Source organism: Dipodomys spectabilis, unplaced genomic scaffold (genome assembly GCF_019054845.1).
Source record: "Dipodomys spectabilis isolate Male_0828 unplaced genomic scaffold, ASM1905484v1 ptg000174l, whole genome shotgun sequence".
Taxonomy (NCBI): Eukaryota; Metazoa; Chordata; class Mammalia; order Rodentia; family Heteromyidae; genus Dipodomys; species Dipodomys spectabilis.
In genome coordinates this window covers 4,833,680-4,854,970 of record NW_024870851.1, presented here as the reverse complement: position 1 = coordinate 4,854,970, position 21,291 = coordinate 4,833,680, and the positions used below count along the sequence as shown (strand labels likewise).

The 21,291-nt window shown below is 37.3% G+C and overlaps 1 protein-coding gene across 3 annotated transcripts in view; it reads right to left on the bottom strand.

Moving 5' to 3' along the window:
• Tlk1 (tousled like kinase 1) overlaps positions 1 to 21,291 on the bottom strand; it is a 116,769-nt gene that overhangs the window by 84,602 nt on the left and 10,876 nt on the right. Inside the window, exons 1-2 of one of the 3 annotated variants that reach the window (XM_042694051.1) lie at positions 4,898 to 4,969; positions 125 to 235 (exon numbers count right to left, since the gene is read on the bottom strand). The exons of 1 other annotated variant lie outside the window; for it this stretch is intronic. The gene's annotated coding sequence lies outside the window, so the exon portion shown is untranslated. Of the gene's footprint in view, positions 1 to 124; positions 236 to 4,897; positions 4,970 to 21,291 lie in introns of those variants that run through there. One more of the 3 variants, XM_042694052.1, reaches the window with a different exon arrangement.

The window sequence follows — 21,291 nt, the reverse complement described above, 5'->3', positions numbered from 1 at the left end:
ATAGCTTTTCCTCATTACTGACATAATGAGTGTTTGTTGTAATAAACAATACAGAAATATAAGTGAGAAGTATCAAAACACTCCCTTATCTCCCAAATCCCACTCTTCAGAGGTAGATATGTACCTTTAAAAAGGACAGTGATGATTACTGTCCCATGGTACGCCTTGGCCTATTCTTCTATCCCAATAATGCAAGGTGAGAGAAGGGCCACAGTTTTTATTTCTTACAGTCCATCTGTAGCAGGAAAGGAAGAAAGCTGCATGTAACATATGTAAGAAATCCAGACTGAATACTACCTATATATTAAACACAATCTTAAACAGTGTATTTTAATAAACAAGGGCAGAATACTATAAATGTTCATTCAGTGGTTTTATACTACAATCATTATTTCATTGCTATCACCTCTATCATCCTCACAAGATTCCTAAAATGGGATTACTATAGATATTATCTATAAAACCATGGGCTCCAAAACCAAATCGTCTTGAGTTCAAATCACAGTGATGACCTCCTCACTGTAAAAACCTAATAATCTATATCATAGGATTGTTTCCAAGGAGGTCATGGATTAATTAGCAGTGGGAATTAAATGAGGCAAACACATAAATTCTTGGCAGGTTACTGGAATATATAAAGACAATACTTTTTACATACTATTATGAAGTCCCAAGAAAATAAGCAACTTGCCCAAATTTACATGTCAAGTCAGTGACATGAAGAGAAAACAAAAGGATTTTATTAGCCGACAGTAGAACATTCCAATCTATTCATCTTTCTATATATCTAGCCAAAACTTTCCAATAACAAAGAAAAAGATCTAATCTACACAATTTCCAACAAAACAGGCAACTCTATTTTTAACACATTATCTTGCTGGATGAAAATAAAAAGTGTTCTTTCACTATTCCTCCCAACTATAAATTGCTTTAACTCAAGATGTCAGAAGTTTAGAATCTAGATATAAATCTGTACCTAAGCCATATCCCATAAGATTCTCCAGAGTGGCACAATAGTTCAAATGGCAAGTGTGATACCCTGAGTTTAATTCTCTGTATCACCAAAATAATAATAATAAATTCCTCTAAAAAGACAAATTTCTAATGATCAAATCATCCAAAACCCTAACTTTAAAATCTAGTCATTATTTTCTACCTTATACAATAAACACTATGTAAATCAATGAAAAATGAAACTATTTCAATAGGTTTGTATGATTCATCCTACTACTCAATGACCAAAATACCCTACGACATAATCAATCCCTTAGTATTTCCATAAATGACTGCCATTTTTGCATAGTATTACAAAATTGGGTATCATTCTCATTTCTCTTTTATTTGTGCATGTATGATCTAAAAACTGCAAAAACAGGGTGGGAGAAGTAAATTTAAACCAGTCCTATGCCTAGTTGGTCCTCAATTTTATACTATGGTCTTTCAGGTAAATTTTAATCACCTTAAAATAGAGACTAATATCAACTTTTCCTTTGATTCTAATAACTAACTTCTTTCTCTCCTCCCTTTCTTCCTTACTTTTATTTGGTCTGGCCTAATCTCCTCCTACTTCTGCCTCCTCAATAGTTGTGACCACAGATGCCTGCCACCACACCCAGCTTGTTTTTGCCTAGGCTGACCTGGAACCCTGACCCTACCTTTCAAGGAGCTGCAATTACAGGTGGGCACCACCACAACGGTCGATTTTTAAAAAAAATAATTTTTATTGATATTAGGTGATTACATAAATTTCACATATTTCACAGTATTGTGGAATAGTGATACTTAAAGTCACAAACACATTTTAACCTTCACATGGCAAATTGTCATTATCATGGTCTATAAAGTTTGTGAATTCTATGAGCTTTGACAATACAACTATTTTTTCCACATCAGGTGATACTTACATTTCTTTCCTTTTGCTTAGTGTAATCTGTTCCCTCTCTTTCCCCTTTCATTCCCTCCCTCCCATCACGGCCTTTGAGTTGCCTAGTTCATTTTCATCAATGTCTAGTGCAGTTGATGGGACAATGGCCGCTATTTGTAATAGTTTCCTAGAGATATTTTTTCTCCAATGTCAATTTATCTTCCATATAAACAAATAAGTAGGTATTTTTATAAAAGCAACAATTTCACTTTTATTTTTTATGCTTAGAAATGAACTCCAGAGTAAGGGAAGGGGTGATATTATCCAAAAAGAAATGTACTCTTATAACCCCTCTGTACAGTATCTTTACAATACATTAAAAAAAGAATTAAACCTATAAAAGTAAAAACAATGTACTCTTTATCTGAAATGTAACTGTAACCCCTCTGTACATCACCTTTATAATAATAAAAAATGTACCTCCACCAGTAAGGGAAAATGAGAACGTGGAAAAAATTCCTACAGAGTAAAACATACCACCCATAGCTGAAGTTAACCAACATCAATATCCTACTTTATTCTTTTCTTGCATTCTTTGCTCTGCAGACTTCAGTTTTTAACAATTAAGATCATGCTTTATAGTGCATCATGGCATTCAAAGATTTTTTTAAACATTTACAGCTTTAATCATTTGCCTGCATGTGTGCACACATGAGCAAGCACATACACATAGAGACACACTGAATATTCATGTGATAAATTTATCATTTTCTGAAGTACTGCTAAATGAACTTACATAAAATTTCCATCCAGCCAATTCTTTATTTTCCTTAACTGATAATTTTACATTCAGAAACTCATGACATTATATTAACCTACCCACTCATCCCCAAAAAACTTATTATTTCCCCCAAACAAAACCTTAATAATGTTAATTTAAGAGTGAAAACAATAGTGGCAGTTCTTTGCCATAAAAGACAAGCCTCAGAGCCAGATAGGTGCTGGTGACTTACAACCAACTATAAGTCTACTCAGGAGGCTGAGATCTGAGAATCACAGTTGAAAACCAGCCTGGGAAGATAAATGTTTTACCTCCAATTAACCAGAAAAGACCAGAAATGAAGGTATGGCTCAAAAAAAGCCAAACAAGAGCACAAAGCCCTGAGTCACTCACACTCACACACACACATCTCTCAGATAAATTACTAACATAGGGATTTGTATAAATTCACTACACGTTGATGTTACTAGTAATACAGCCATGTTACTATGTTTTATAAAATTTTGAATTTTTCCTTTCAAATACTTGTTTTCTAAGACAACCAAAAGCTTTGAAGGGACATTTTTACTTGTGTGTTAAAACTGGTAACTGTGAAAGCCATGTAGCACATAATTGTTCACACCAAATTCACACTACTTAAAGAAATTTCTGAAATTTTCCTGAATAAAATTTGAAAGCTTAGTATATTTTTCCAATGTTTCCAATAGGAAATCTGTGGTAAGTTATTTGCAAATGTCAGAATTAGGAAAGTTGTCTGGCAGTTATCAATACTTGCACAAGTCTATACCAGTTGCTATTTTGTATTTTTGTTACCAATTATCCATAAGCAATACTTCACCTCCTGATATATTTTTAAAATTATTTTCACAGCTACCTAACATTCAATTAAATGGATGTGGAGAATATATTGGTGATTCAAGTGGTTTCTAATTTATTGCAATTATGTAAAAACAGTGCTGTAACAATCACCTTTGTGCCCAGAATGTTTTGCTTGAATTTCTTTAAAGACTCCTAAAACATGGTACAAAGAAGACATGTAAGTATCAGTGATACTTATCTCTCCCTAGATCACTCCACAATCTTCACCCAGAGCAAATGGGTATGAGTGCATGAAAGAACACAGCATGCCTAGAGCATGCTACCTTTGGAAAGGTCTGTGTGCAAATAATTTCCACCTTTCCCTAAATGTGGTTCATTGTACTTTCAGTCTATACAAACAATTTGGCATTTCCAATTTTTGGTATTTACTAAATGTGCCCCTCAAAAACATGCTGGATACAGTCTCTAATGGGCCTGCCCAGGTAGTCACATCACACATACTGAACAAACTCTATGATGCCTCTATGAAGCCAGAATTCATCAAGATTCTACCTATGCATTTTTCCATTACAATCCAGCTGTGAATCCTTGTATCACATTACTGTAATGTGCCTCAGCTTTCACTATACTACACTACATACGACACTAAATGCTGGGCTCCAGAGTCCTGCTAGCAACTATCTGAACGAACATGGAGGTGGCTCTGAAGACGCTTGACAAAATATCTACAGCACATTCTACTACTCTAAAATAGACAAATATGTAAACATTAGTGATGCATGATAATCATGGCAAGATCTAGCTATTGGAGACTGAGCCCTGGTAAGTTAGTTTGACACTTCTGTTCTGGGTCAGTATTTTAGAGTTCTGAAATTGTTCCCCAAAAAAGTCATTTTTCAGGCTGGGGTTGTACCTGGAAGCCAGTATATCTCATTACTCATGACACTGTAAGCTCCTAAAGAGTATTTTGACCTTATTTGTTCAGTGAAACATCAAAGTGCTTCAAAGAGTACCTGAGACATAGGAAACTTCTGAATAAGGATTTCAAGTGAATAAAAGTGTATTTTTAGTCATTCGCAAATTGTAGATATTTCTCTAAAAAAAAAAAAAAAAAAACTAAATGTGAATCTTAGCCCCACTGCTTAGTAACTCTCAGACTCAGTTTCCTCATTCCTAAAAGGAAACAAAATGTCTAATTTACTAGCATGAATATCAATGCAACATTCAATTCTTTGTGGCATATAAGATACACTCAAGTCAATAATAGCAATGAAGTATAATTTCTTACAGTTCAATAATTTAGATAAAAAGTATGCAAAAGCCAAGCTACTTGAGTCAGATAAAAAAAAAAAAAAAGATCCTGTTACTGAGAAAGTATTACAGCTTCTGTATTTCTGCCTAATAGTAGATTTTCAAAGAAAATATATGGACACCTGTTAGGTGGCCAACTGCAGTGATCCAGGTAAGAGAAAACAGTAGCATGGAGCAGTAGTAGATCAGGTCATCTAGGAAACAAAAAAACAGATTTGGTGATTTTGAAAAGAGAAAGGAAAAACTTTCTGCATACACATGGATAGTTAGTAGTAATAGTCACTAAAAATGAGGAATATCTCAAAGACCTTGTTTCAGGAGAACAGCGGAAGGTTTTTTTAGTCTAATTTTATTGTTGTTATTAAGTGTAGTACAGAGGGGCTATCATTTTCCTAAGTCAGATAATGAATACAACTCTTTTAAAACAATATCACCTCTTCTCCATTTTCCCCTAGTTTTCCCCCTCTTGACCCAGCCCACAAGTTACATTGTTTATTTTCCACATAGCATATGGGAAATTTTAAAGACACTGAACTTGGTTTAAGGGTACAGAGCACAAAAGACAATAACTGAGTTTCATCCTCAGACCTTATTTATCCTATTTACCCAGAAGTATAGATTGAGACTCAATAAAAGGTCTGCTCTATTGACAATAATTCAATTGTTATTTAGCAAAGAACATGAGCTGACAAAGAAAGAAATGGTACAAAGAAAGAATAGCTCAATATATAGAAAATAAAACTATACTCTGGGTGCTAGTAGCTCAGGCCTGTAATCCCTAGTTACTCAGGAGGCTTCAATCTGAGAATCACCATTCAAGGCAAGCCCAATCAGGAAAGCACATGAAACTCTTACTTCCACTTAACCAGCAAAAAGCCAGAAGTAGCAGCCTTGAGTGAAAAATCTAAAGGACCACACCCAACCTCTGAGTTCAAGTCCCAGTACATACATACACACACACACACACACACACACACACACACACACACACACACACACACACACACACACACACACACACACACACACACACACACCCCTTAAATGTTTCTCTAGAGATATGTAGATGGTCACCAAGTTATGAAGATGCTTACATCCAAGCAACCACACATCTACATATCCAAAGGAACTAAACTCAGTATCAAAGACATCTGCTGTTTCTTGTTCAATGATACATTATTTACAATACCTAAGATATACAAATGAATATCAGCAAACGAGGAAAGAAAGAAAATGTGTAATATACTATACACAGACACAGACACACACAAATTATACACAGACACACACACACACACACACACACACACACAAATGAAATACTATCAGCCTTAAGAAATATCATAGTAGAACAGTGATTACCAGAGGTAGTGGGGATGAGGAGGATGAAGAATAAGTATTGGTCAAATTTCAGTTAATGATAATGTATCACACATTTCAAAATAGCTAAATTTCAAATAAGGTGACAGATGTTAGCCAGCTTTAGGTAATCGTTCCATACTGTATACAAATAGCCTAGCAATCCAACTTACAGGCATATATACAAAAAAATATTAACAATAGCTGCACACACATCTGAAGCACTATTCGCAATACTTAAAAGAGATGGACGCAACTATCCATCAAAATGTAAATGGAAGCTGGGCACCAGTAGTTTACACCTGTAATCTGAGATCTGAGGACTGTGGTTTGAAGCCAGCCTAGGCATAAAAGTCCCTGAGACTCTTTTTTTTTTTTTTTTTTGGTTGGTCGTGGGGCTTGAACTCTGGGCCTGGGTGCTGTCCCTCAGCTCTTCAGCTCAAGGCGAGCGCTCTATCATTTGAGCCACAGCACCACTTCCGGTTTTCTGAGTGGTTTATTGGAGATAAGTGTCTCACAGACTTTCCTGCCCAGGCTGGTTTTGAACCAAGATCCTCATATCTCAACCTCCTGAGTAGCTAGGATTATAAGCGTGAGCCACCAGCAACCGGCTTCCCTGAGACTCTTATCTCCAGTTAACTAACTATAAAAAGCCAGAGAGGTTGGATGCATTTACATTTCCATCAACTGTGCATTAGGACTCCCTTTGGGCCACATCTTCACTAGTACCTGTTATTACTTTCTTAATAATGGCCATTCTAAAAGGGTTGAGGTAGAATTTCAGTGTTTTGATTTGTGGCCAGAGAGGTTGAGCATTTCTTCTATTGGCCATTTTTACTTCTTCTGAGAAGACTCTCTTTAGCTCATTAGCCCATTTATTAATTGGGTTGGCAAGTGAGGGTTTAGTTCTCTCTATATATTCTGGGTATTAGGTCATTGTGGCAAGTATCTCCCATTCTGCAGGCTGTCTTTTTAGCTTGTTAGTGATGTCCTTTGCTCTGCAGAAACCTTTTAGTTTCATACAATCCCATTTGTCATGTCTTTCTTTAATTTGCTGTGCTTCTGACAGAAAGATCCTGCCTGTGCCAAGGAGTCTTAATGCTTCTTCTACTTCTTGTAACAAGTTTCATGGTTTCAGGTCTTACATTGAGGTCTTTGGTCCATTTTGAATGGATACTGATGCAAGGTGATAAGATAGAGACCCAGTTTCGGTATTCTGCATGTGAATAACCAATTTCACCAGCACCATTTGTTAAAAAGGCTGTCTTTCTTATACTCTATGTTTTTGGCTCCTTTATCAAATATTAGATGACTGCAGGAAAGCAGTACCGAGGTTCCACAAAAAAAACTAAACATACAACTATCCTATGATCCAGCTATCCCATTCTTGGGCATTTATCCAAAAGATTATAAACTAGAATACAAAAAAGCAACCAGTACAACCATGCTCATTGCAACACTATGCACAATAGCCAAAGTATGGAATCAGCCCAGATGCTCCTTAATGTATGAATAGATCAAAAAAATGTGGTATTTATACACAATTGAATTTTACTCCTCCATTAGAATGATATTGCATCATTTACAAAGAAATGTTAAGGACCTGTAAAACATTATGTTAAGTGAACTAATTCAGGCCTAGAGAGACAAAGTTTACATGTTTTCTCTCATGAGGAAGCTAAAATTAGTTTATAAACATTTGAGTAAATACTTTGGGAGGTTACAAGTGTACAGAAATGCATTAACAGAAATGAGGTACATTTAAGAGAACTCAACAGTGTAATTCCTTAGAAAGGTTAAATAATTCACAATTGCTAAGTTATGGAAACATCCCAGATGGCCTACACTAGATGAATGGATCAAAACCTGTGGAATTTTACTTTTCCATTAGAAAGAATAGTATTATTTGCAGGAAAATGGATGGACCTAGAACAAATCATGTTAAGCGACCTAAGCCAAGCTAAGAGAGACAAATGAGAAATTTTCTCACATGTAGAAGCCAGATCTAAAATACAACCAGACATGACAACTTACACAGGGCTCTATGTATTAACACCAACTTACACAGGGCTCTATGTATTAACACATAAAGAGATTGTAGGAGGATATTCTTAGGAGGGGAACCAAAAGCATAACTCTTCTGAACATTTAAAACGTTACTTATCAAAATGAATTCCAGGAAATGGAAACCTGGCTTGTGGTTGTTGTTATTGTTAGTGTAGTTGTTTTTGTTTTTAGTGTTTTTGTTGTCTTTTTAGGGGGAGCAAAGGGAGGCGCAGAAATGAAGGCAGGGTGGGTGAACAAATGTAGTCATGGTATTCAATATACACTACGTAAAATATGAACAACTGAACTATGTAACTTGTGGACAGGGACAGGAGAAAGAGGTGACATTGTCCAAAAAGATTGTATTCATTACCTGACTTATGGTATTGTAATCCCTCTGTACAACTCCTTAATAATAATGATTTTTAATCAAAAATAAATAAAAATTAAACATCAGGAAACAGGTACTTGAAAGGAGTAGGGTGGGGTCAAGGGTAGGGGTAAACAAATGAAGAAAAGGGGAAAATACAGTAAAAACAAAAATCAATGCATATCCTGTAATTAAGAAAAGTGAGGGGCTGGAAATGTGGCTCAGTGGTAGGATGCTTGCCTAGCATACGTGAAGCTGAAGCCCCTTAATACCACATAAACAGAAAAGCGGGAACTGAAGCTGTGGCTCAAGTGGTAGAGTGCTAACCTTGAGCAAAAGAATCTCAGAGACAGTGCCCAGGAGGCCCTGAGTTCAAGCCCCAGGACTGGCAAAAAAGGTAGGAAGGAAGGAAAGAAGGAAGGGAGGGAGGGAGGGAGAGAAAGAAAAGAGAGAGAGAAAGAGAGAGAAAGAAATGAAGGAAGGAAGATAGAGAAAGGAAGAAACAAAGAGAGGAGGAAAGGAGAGGGGGAAGGAAGGAAGGAAGGAAGGAAGGAAGGAAGGAAGGAAGGAAGGAAGGAAGGAAGGAAGGAAGAAAGAAAGAAAGAAAGAAAGAAAGAAAGAAAGAAAGAAAGAAAGAAAGAAAGAAAGAAAGAAAGAAAGAAAGGAAAGGAAGGAAGGAAGGAAGGAAGGAAGGAAGGAAGGAAGGAAGGAAGGAAGGAAGGAAGGAAGGAAGGAAGGAAGGAAGGAAGGAAGGAAGGAAGGGAAGAAAGAGAAAAGGAAAAAAGTGAGGGAAGAGGCAATGAAAGGGAAGGGTGAGAAAATTCGAAGAGGTGACATTGATCAAGAGGCATTGTATTCATAAACTGCTTTGGTGAATAGCAACTGCTTTGAACAATTACTTAATTTTTTTTTTTTTTAAAAGAAGTAGCTCAAATGGGAAAGCCTTAACTTAGTGCACCAAAGCTCAGGGACAGTGCACAGACCCAGAGTTCAAGTCCCAGTACACACACACACACACACACACACACACACACACACACACTCTCTCTCTCTCTCTCTCTCTCTCTCTCTCTCTCTCTCTCTCTCTCTCTCTCTCTCTCTCTTGTTTTCTGGTAATTTTACAGGCTTCTACATAGGAAATTGAGTTCTAGTTAAATCAGAGTTCGCTTAAGTTTTTGTTTATGAAAGTCTTATGCTAAGTGATTAAAATTTAATATCCAATTATATATACAAGTTATAAGTGTAAGCCATATTTAAGTGTTATGCAAAAATTTACAGGGTATATAATGCAGGCAAAATGACTGGGGAAGTACTCTTTCTGTACAATATACATTGAGCTAAATGGACATTGTTGTACATAGAGATGCAATCAAAACAAGTCTAGCTGAGCACTGGTGGCTTACCCCTGTAATTCTAGCTACTCAAGAGGCTGAGTCCTAAGGATCGCGGTTCAAAGCCAGCCTGGGCAGAAATGTCCATGAGACTCTTCTCTCCAATTAACACCAGAAAACTGGAAGTGGCTCTGTGGCTCAAGTGGTAGAGTGCTTGCCTTGAGCTGAAGAGCTGAGGGACAACACCCAGTCCCAGAGTTCAAGCCCCACAACCACCACCACCACCAATAATAATAATAATAATAATAGATCATGATCATGTTCTGATCCAGGTCATAGCAGCCCGTCAGATGAATTTCCTATGTTACCACCCTAAATTAGATACAGAAACAAATTGTTGTTTCCCTTTTTCGAAGTAGAGCCAATGTCAGCAGAAGGTAGATTAAAAAAGATGGACCATCAACGTTTTGCACCCTTTTTAAGAAAAAGAAAACCAAAAACTGTTTAGGGAGAAAATAAAGTGAGGAAAATGAAGAAACAGAGAAATAATTTTCAACAAATATCAAAAAGACAAGACTCAGAAGTTACAATTAGAAAGTAAACTAAGGGCATTAAAAACTTCCCTCCCATCAACACCTCCTTTTTTAATGCTAAATTAAATGAGAGCACAAGACAGGGGAAGGAATATCTAAAATAATCTAAAACTGTCTTACCTTTAAAATAATAAAAACCTGGCAACTCCATAAATGGGTATGGTCAGAAAGAATAAAAGGACACAACTGCCAAAAAGAAGTCCTTAAGTTTATCTGTGTTTTAGATTGACCTCATGGCCTATATTTACTCAAAACCAGAAATATCTCTAAGGATTAGAAGTTGCTAGAGCATAAGTATGACCACAAGTATTCCCTTAGCTCAAAAAGTATAAAAACTATAAATAGAAACTGGCATTCTGCTGGGCACTGGTGGCTCATGCCTGTAACCCTAGCTAATCTGGAGGCTGAGAACTGAGGATCACAATTCAAAGCCAGCCTGGGCAGGAAAGCACATGAGATGCTTATCTCCAATTAACCACCAGAAAACCAGAGTGGCACTGTGGCTCAAAGTGACAGAGCACTAGCCTTGAGCAAAAGAGCTCAGGTACAGCGCTCAGGCACTGAGTTCAAGCCCCAGAGCCTTCCCCCCCAACCCCCCCCAAATAAAGGACTGGCATTCTGAGTCTATAACTTTCACATGAGGAACAGGAAATGTTTCTTTACCATTTCTTCTGACTTTAAGTCTTATTACAGTAAAATCCTTGCTATTTTTTAAAATTTCCCCAAGTCAAGAAGGCTATAGGGTTCTCTGTAGCATGAGCAGAATCTTACTTACACTGTTTAGCCAAACACATTATACAAATATGAAGTTAAAAATTCTTGTAAATGATAATTCATGATTCAATATATTCTCAGTGTCAAGTTCACTATAATCAGCATCATAACTGCTTCATAAAGAAAAAAGCTACATATATGTATATATATATATATATATACACACACACACACACACACACACAAACACACGTAAGCTATAAAGGTTTTATGTGAAAACAATGTAACTTATATTGGCATTATTTAGTTGCCAAAAACTATCTACACAAATTATGTCTTTGAGATATTAAAGGTAAAACAGCTCTGCTTTAAAGTAGAAAGGCTAAGCCTCCAGATGGCTCATACACCTTGTCCCTAATCTAAATTCCCTATAGAATGAAGTGACAATTTAAACAAAGAAAGGTAAAGACAGAATAAAACGGAGTAGTGAAAAAGGTCAAAGATTCAAATTCACCAAAAATTTCAAAACCAATGAAAGTACAAAACTGAAAGGAAATAATAACTTTAGATCCTGATGAATTAGATTAACCTTGCTCAAGAAAAGTTGGACTCAGTGAAAAAGAAAAACCTGCTTTTGGGTAGAAAGCAGTGAAAAATCATAACACAATTTAGGAAAAGAAGGAAACTCTAGAAATGAAGTATGGTATCTAAACGGACTTTCTCTTCCTCAGAGGCATCAATTCAAGAACTAGTAACTGAAAGGTAGAGCTATTAAGTAAAACAAATGACAGTCTTGAGCTAGACAGACAAAAATAAGATCCAGGGCTCGGATGCTGTATCATCTCAATCCTTAATGATAGATAATTAACAAAATCTGATTTTGCCTGTATTTCTGCCAAATTAGAATGTGAATTATCTATCACGGAAGGCTGCCATTGTTCTAGACCCCAGATTATCTCTATAACTTTCATACAAATGCCAAAACATTAGAAAAGAATCAGAAAAAAACCCATAAATGAAAGGCAAATCAAATGTGGCACAAAACCCCAAAGGCACTTAAAAATAAAATTATCAATCACAGATTTCCAAATAATTGTGTCAAGGGGCTGGGAAGGTGGCTCAGTGGTAGAGTGCTTGCCTTGCAAATAACTGTGTCGAATACTAAGTTTAAAGCATACCAGGGGCTGGGAAGGTGGCTCAGTGGTAGAATGTTTGTCTTGCATACATGAGGCCCTGAGTTCGATTCCTTAGCACCACATAAACAAAAAGAAAAAAGCCGGAAGTGGCGCTGTTGCTCAAGTGGTAGAGTGCTAGCCTTGAGCTGAAGAGCTGAGGGACAGTGCCCAGGCCCAGAGTTTAGGCCCCACGACCAGACCCCCCCCCCAAAAAAAAAGCATATCAGAATTTGAAACTATAATATGAACCAAATTTATAAAAGTATTAAGAAGCATATTTATTAAAAAGTGTACTAAAAAGTAAAAAAAAGAAAAAAGGTGAGGTTGACTATATAGAGACTGGTCAGAAAAGCAGAACTTCCAAAATATAAACAGAAATAAAAACATAGAAAAATACAGACATAAGACTAAGACAAGACTGTGAAAGATCTGAATACATAACTGAAAGAAATAAGACAAGTGTACTATTTGAAATTATATGGTTCAGGTGCTACTGACTCACATCTGTAATCCTAATTGCTCTGGAGACTGAAAAATGAGGCTCACAGTTTGAAACTAGCCAGGACAGAAAAATCTGTGAGATTCTTATCTCCAGTAAACCAGCAGAAAGCTGGAAATGGAGGTATGGCTCAGGTGGTAGAGCACTAGCTTTGACAAGGAAAAACCAAGTAGGAACTTAAGGTTCTGAGCCGAGTGTGAATGGGAACACAAGTTGCACTCATGCACATGTACACACACAAAACCATGATAAAAGTTCCCATCAGCACAGAACTTGTTATAATGACACAAGGCCACAGATCTAAGAAGTTTTACACATAGCCTAATAAAAAGGTCAAAGACCAAAAAAAATTTGATTTGAAAGGTACAATATGCAACATACTAAATGAAGATAACTGCCTACCTAAATCATCTATGTTAAGCATTCTAGCATTATAAAAACCTTCAAGAAAAAAAAATGAACCTAAATGTAGTAAAACACATCTGTAATGCATGAATCAAAAGATTGTGACAAGGAGATCTTAAGTTGAAGGCCAGCCTGGACTACATAGGAAGACATTGTCAAGGGATAAAAATGGAAATATAAAGAAAAGATAAAGATTAAAGAAAACATTATCAGAGAAAAAAGAATCATAATTATGCAGAGACAGGTCCAAATAAAGAAAACACTAAAGCACATTTTTAGGTAGAAGAAAAAACAAAAAGTCAACCCAACCAGAAGTCTGGAGATGCCCCCCAAAGAATAAGAAAGGCAAATATATAAATTTAAATGTCTTATTATATAAACACTATATTATTCCATAGGCAGTTATACAGAACAAAATTACCCAGTAATAGCATTTAATTCCAAAGAGCAAAAAGTATCATCAACATTTTCTAAAGTTAATGTATTCACCAAATGCTGGTGGCTCATGCTTATAATCCTGTCTACTCAAGAGGTTGAGAAGTCAGGCCAGACAGAAAAGTTCAAATGATTCTATCTCCAATTAGCCAGCAAAATGCTGAACTGGCAGTTGACATCAAGAGGGTGAAATCTCAGCCATGAGCAAGAATGCAAGGCTTTGAGACGACGCACTAGTACAAGCACACAAAAATAAATAAATAAATAAGTTAATGCATTCATCATTAAGGATACTGAATTACATTAACACTTTCATATGTCAAGAAGGCATTATGTAATCTCTAAGTAACTAGTGTTTTTTTTTTTAAGGCATTAGTGACTCACACTTGTAATCCTAGCTGAGTTGGGAGGCTGACATTAGGAGGATCTAAGCTCAAGGTCAGCTTGGGCAGATCATGGCCCAAGCCCACACCCCGTCAAGAATAACTAGAGCAAAAAAGGGAGAGAGGTAAAACTCAACAGAATAGTGCATGTCTAGCAAGAAACACTAAAAGAAAGCAGAAAAATAAAGTTCAAACCAACAACCTATGTAGAAATTATTAGGAATATCAATTTAAACCCAAATTTATCAATAAGTATATTAAATGCAAGCATATTCATCTTTACATCTAAAGGACAAATATGGACAAACTTTTTGAAAATATTTTACTTTCAAGAAACAGCTAAAACAAATCAAAGTTGTTTCAGTTTTCATTTACATTTTAAATTTAAAAATTGGGCTGGAAGGTGGCTCAGTGTACTCAGAGTACTTGCCTCACATGCATGAAGCCCTGGGTTTGGTTCCTCAGAACCACATAAACAGAAAAAGCTGGAAGTGGTGCTATGGCTCAAGTGGTAGAGCGCTAGCTTTGAGCTGAAGAGCTGAGGGATAGCATCCAGGCTCAGAGTTCAAGCCCCGTGACCGACAAAAAGTAAATAAATAAAAAAATTAATGAACATTTATGGCCATTTACTTATTTAAATATTAAATAAACAGAGAGCTATGCAACTCCACCTATGGGAACTAGATTTGCAACAGAATTGGGGAAGTTCAAATCACTTTTTTTTTCTTTTTCTTTTTGGTCAGTCGTGGGGCTTGAACTCTTGGCCTGGGCGCTGTCCCTGCACTCTTCAGCTCAAGGAGAGTGCTCTACCACTTGAGCCACAGCGCCACTTCTTGGGGAAGTTCATTCTTAAGAGCACTGTCAAAAACTGGGTATTTTAAGAGCGAACAGCTAAGAGGAAGCTGGCAGTTCTGTAATAGCAGTAGCAACATGCAAAACTGTACTAAAAAGTTTAACAAAAAGAACTGAATCACCACAGAGAGAGGTAGTAAGAGTCCTTCCAATGTAATCACAAGTATAAAAGCCAAAAGGCCTGAATTAAACAGGATCAAACTGTGGAGCAATTTAAACCCTAGGATGTTAAGTGAAGGCTGACAGCTGAGTATAACAGCAACAAATGTCAGCCTGCCAAAAACTTGATGTATCAAGGAAAGGCAAGCAGGGCATATGTCCCAAATAGCACCCTGTACAAAGCAGCCCCACAGGCTATATACATGGGTGAGGAAAAGACTTCACTCAACTTTCCCAGCTAAATCATTAAATAAGTGAAAAAGTAACAGCAACAATTCTCAAAGGTTGAGGATCCATATGCAGATTTACTATATATTCAATTTTCTTTTTTATTGTGAATATATATTCAATTTTCAACAAAACTTTGTAAGACATTCAAAGGAAGAGGAAAAGTGTAAACCACATGCAGTGGAAAAGGACACAACAGAATCAGCCAATAAAAGGGCCCAAGCATTGAATTCAGCAAAGGGCTCAAAGCAGCTATTATCAGTAATTCAAAACACAAACAAACAAAAACAACTCTCTAAAGAATTACAGAAGCCAAGTGCAGGTGGCTCAGACCTATAATCCTAGCTAGTCAGGAGCAAGATGGCTTCAAAGCCAGGTTCAAAGCCAGTCCAGGCAGGAAATTCCATGAAACTCTTATCTCCAATTAGCCAGCAGATAATCAGAAGTGGTCCTGTGGCTCAAAGTGGTAGAGAATTAAAGTCAGGAGCCATGCCCAGACCCTGAGTTCAAGCCCCACCATCAAAAAAAAAAAAAAGAATTACAGGAAGATGATAATGCCTCATCAAATAATCAATGAAATAAAAATTATTTTAAAAGTAAAAATATTATGAAATAATAAAAGGGTGATATTGATCAAGATACATTGTATCCATAAACTGACATAACTGCTGGGCACCAGTGGCTCATGCCTGTAATCCTAGCAACTCAGGAGGCTGAGATATGAGGATCGCAGTTCAAAGCCAGCCCTGGCAGGAAAGTCTGTGAAACTCTTATCTCCAATAAACCACTAGAAAACGGGAAGTGGAACTGTGGCTCAAGCGGTAAAGCACTCGCCTTGAGCTGAAGAGTACATGGACAGCACCCAAACCCAGAGTTCAAGCCCCATGACTGATCAAAAATAAAAATAAAAATAAAAAAATAAACTGAACAGCAAATTAGAACTAGTAGAAGAATTAGAATTAAAAAAAAGAATTAGAATCAGTTCTAACCATGCCAGAAGGTAACTCAAGTCTACAGAAAAATTTAGTGCTAAAGGTAATTGCATAGAGAACCATAAAATATAGCGTAACTGAATATTCTCCTTAATTAATTGGATAATGCATGTATATATTATGTACATTTTATATAAAGCTCATATATTTATCATTTCAGTATTGATGCACAGAAGTGAGCTGAATCTATAGGAAGCAATAAAAAAGAATTTAAAATGACAAATAATAAACTTATTGTAGCAAACTATAAATATATATGTCCTTTCCTTTCCTCTCTGTTTCCCCCCCAGGGGGCAGAAGGTGTTCAGACAGGGTCTTGCAATATAGACAGACAGTCCTAGAACTTAGTATGTAACTCAGGTTGACTTCAAACTCAGTAATCATTCCTGTCTCTGCCTCCAGATAGCTGGGAGTTCTGGGTTTATAGGCATATGAACACACAACCTCACTTTGTTTAAAAGACATAAAATTGCTGGGTGCAGTGGCTCACACTAGTAATCCCAGCTATTAGTGAAGCAGAGATGGTGAAGCTCAAAGCCATTCCCAGGCAAAGCATTAGCAAGACTTTGTCTCAAAATATAAGACCTGGTGGTCTACAACTGTAATCCTTATTCTTTAGTAGGGCACAAACAGAGGGACCATGGCCCATGCCTGCCCCTGGGCAAAACCTGATACCCTATCTGAAAAATAACTAAAGCATAAAAAAAAGGGGGGGGGGGCGGTGAATAAAGGCATAGCTCAAGTGGTAGAGCACCTGCCTAGCAAGCACAAGACCACAAGCTCAAATACCAGTTCCACAAAACAAGTAAAATAAAACTGTATTAGTAATTATAAACATGATTTTGATTTTTGCAGCGTACATCAATATGTATAATAAAAGAGGGGAGAGTGGATTAGATATATGAGTAAAACTTTTACATATCACTGAGTTAATATATATTTTCAATGGATTCTGATAAGCTACAATATGGATAATTTAAACCCTAGAACAATCACTAAGAAACAATTCGAAAATAGTCTTTAAGTCACTAAAATAATTTTTAAAATACTTAAATACTCAAAATATACCAGTAAAGGAGGAAAAAAAAGTCAAACAGAAAACAAAAACCAAAGTAACAGACATGAATCTAACAATAAAACAATGCAGTCAAGAAACAGTCAAATTAGATGTTAGAACAAAACCAGTGGCTAGGATTACAGGTGTAAACCTACATACTCAGGAAGCTCAGCACTGAGGATGGAGGTTCAAAGCCAGTCAGGGCAGGAAAAGTCTGTGAGATGCTTAAAAAAATAAAAGACACATTAGACTTAAAAAGTACAAAAATAACAGGCAGAAGAAAGTGACTGGAAAAAATTATTTATGGAAAATAACATAAAAGAACTGAAGTAGATACATTACTATCAGACAGATGATTTTTAAAAATTAAAAGTTTAAAGTACATTTCAGAAATAACATTTTAGCCAAGTGCCAGTGCCTCACACCATGAGTTTATAATCCTAGCTACTCAGGAGGCTGAGCTCTGAGAATTACAACTGGAAGCCAGCCTGGGCAGAAAAGTCCATGAGACTCATCTCCAATTAACCACCAGAAAACCAGAAGTGGCGCTGTGGCTCAAAGTGGTAGAAAGCTAACCTTGCGCAGAAAAGCTCAGGGCACAGAACCCAGGCCCTCAATTCAAGCCCCACAACTGACAAGGGAAAAAAAGAAAAAAGAAAAAAAAAAAGAAAATTTCATAGCAATTAAGGGTCAATATGGGTTGAACATGGTGACACAGGCCTGTAATGCCAGCTACTTGGCAGATGGAGGCAGGAGGATCATGGATGGAGACAATCCAGGTAAAAATGTGAACTCTCACTTGAAAAACTAAAGTAAAAAGGACTAGGAGCATGGCTCAAGTGGTTTAACACCTGTCTAGCAAGTATAAGGTCCCAAATTCAATCCTGAGTAGCATCCAAGAAAAAGAGAGGGTTAATCTACATAGAAGATATAAAAATTTGTTCTGGTCCTTATAAAAGAACTCCAAAAATACATAAAGTAAATAGACAGAATTAAAAGGAGAAATAGAAAACCCAACAATAATAGTTGAGAAATTTCAATAAACCACTTTAAATGATGAGCAGAAAAATCAACAAAAAAGCTACGATTTAAATAAATATTAGAAATCAACCTCAGAAGACCTAACAGAAATATAGAATAGTTCACCAAACAGTATAAGCATTCTCTAAAAGCACACATGGAAACATCTCCAGGAAAGACCATACATGCTGAGCTACATAGTCTGCAAAATCAACCAATTAAAAATTAAACATCAGCCAGATGCATATGGCTCACACCTATAATCTTAGCTACTTAGGAGGTTGAGATCTGAGGATCATGGTTCAAAGCCAGCCCGAGCTGGCTACCTAAAAGAAACTACAACAGAACTCTTGATAAATTACACTTGCTCACGCCAAATTTGTAACCTTCTGGTTAAGCACCAAACATCTGTAAATAACACTCTGGGATGAGCCCTATTTGGCTTATAAATACATGCCTATCACATGCATTGTGGGCACTTAAACTAAATACAAACCTTCAGATATGTAACTTTGCAACATTTACCAAAAGCCCTAGAATTGTTTTATGTTCTTTGCACTAAAAATCTAGTCCTTAAAATCATTTTTAAAAGCTTTTACTCAGATTGTCATATTATTATATTTAATCATCATAAAAAATTACAATTACCAAAAGCACTCCAAATAATGCCATGCACTGTTGTTTTTGGCAGACTTCCTGGCTTCATCATTCTACCTATGTGGTCTCAAAGGAATTGCCAGTCATGCCTTTTTTTTTTTTGGTGGGTCATGGGGTTTGAACTCTGGGCCTGGGCGCTGTCCCTGAGCTCTTCTGCTCAAAGCTAGCACTCTACCACTTGAGCCACAGCATCACTTCCAGTTTTCTGGTGTTTAATTGGAGACAAGAGTCTGGACGTTCCTGCCCGGGCTTGCTTTGAACTGTGATCCTCAGATCTCAGCCTCCTGAGTAGCTAGGATTACAGGCGTGAGACACTGACACCCTGCATGCCTGCCTGCCTCCTTCCCTCCCTTCCTTTTTTTTCTTGCCAGTCTTGGGTCTTTGACTTTGGGCCTGGGCACTGCCCCTGAGCTTCTTTTGCTCAAGGCTAGCACTCTATCACTTGAGTCACAGCGCCACTTCTGGCTTTTTGTGTTTTTATGTGGTACTAAGAAATCAAACCTAGGGCTTCATGCATGCAAGGCTAGCACTCTACCACTAAGCCACATTCCCAGCCCCCAGCATGCCTTTCTCACTCTACCTACAGCCTTAGAACTTTTTCCTCACAGTTTCTAATAAGTGGTTTGGAACCAATGATTTGAATAGATCAGTATTAACCCCAAAATGATATGTGGACATTAGGAAGAGGTTGTCTTTCAATTGTGGTTGCTAAGCTATAGGTAAACATTGAGGATCCAGAAGAAGCTAGAAAAACCCAGAAGTGGAGAGAAACCACCACCACCCCCACCCCTCATCCCCAAGCCCCCATGATATCTGAGATTTTGGATCTAATGTTTCCAAAGCCATTCCCTCTTCCTCCTCAAACAATTCCCAATTACAAGTTTTTTGTTTTTTTTTTTTTTAAACTCAGGATCTGGTACTAGCTCTACCACTTGGGTCATACCCCAACCTCTTTTTGCTTTAAAATTTTTTTTTATCAAATAAAGTTTATGCCAGGGCCCAGCCTTGGATTTTGTTCCTCCTACCTACTAACAAGCTAACTTTTTCTCTGAGACAGTCTTGCTAACTTTTGCCCTAGCTGGCCTCAAACCACAATTCTCTTTTTCCACTTTCAGTGTACCAGGGATTAGAGGACTGAGCCACAGGATCTGGCTGTAGTTTTCCTTTCTTTTTCAAGGCAGAAAGGGTAGGGGGCAGTATTAAGGTTTGAGCTCTATGTCTCCTGCTTGCTAGACCAGTGCTCTACCACTTAAGCCACGCCTGCATCTCTTTTTACTTTTTATGTTCTCTCTCTTTCTCTCCTTATCTCCCCTCTCTCCTACCCTATCCTTCTTTCTCCTTCCCTCTCTCCCTTCCTATTCTTTTTCTCTCTCTCTCTCTTTCTCCTTCCTCTCCCTCTCCCCCTCCCACATTTCTTTTTTCTTCTTCTTCTTAAGAAAGTCTCACATTCAGCCCAGACCAGCCTAGACTTCAATCCGCCTATTTATGCTCCCCCATCCAGAGCTGGAATTATAAACATGTTCCACTGTGCCGAGCTTTTTCTGTTTAGATCAGCGTTTCAAACTTCTTGTCCAGGCTCATCTTGAACTATAGACCTCTAGATTTTAGTAAAGTACTCAAGGAGCAATTAGAATAACCGGCATAAATATCACAACAACAAGCTCATATATCTATCTGCTTTTCAGCTCAAAAAAGCTGTGCTAAGTTTTGAACACATGTGATCAACAATATGATGATGAAGCCAGGTGTGGTGGCAGGTATCTGTAATCCCAGCATTGAAGAGGCAGAGGCAGGAGAATTCATTTGGCTACTACCCTGGTTACATACTGAGTTGAAGGACAGCCAAGTGGGGAAGGGGGGGGGGGGGGCGCTGAATGCATACTACAATACAACCACTGTGGAAAGCAGTCTGGAGGTACCTCAGAAAGCTAAATATAGACCTCCCCTATGCCCCACCATACCACTCCTGGGCATCTACCCTGAGCAACAGGAACCAGGATACAAAGACACATAGACCTCCAGCACTGTTCACAATAGCCAAGATATGAAAACAACCCAGATGCTTTACTACAGATGAGTGGATCCAAACATTGTGGTACCTAGATACAATGGAATATTATGCAGCCATTAGAAAGGACAAAATAATGGCATTCACAGGGAAATGGTTGAAACTAGAAAAAATAATTTTGAGCGAGGTAAGCCAAGAGCAAAGAGACAAAAGGCACATGGTCTCCCTAATAT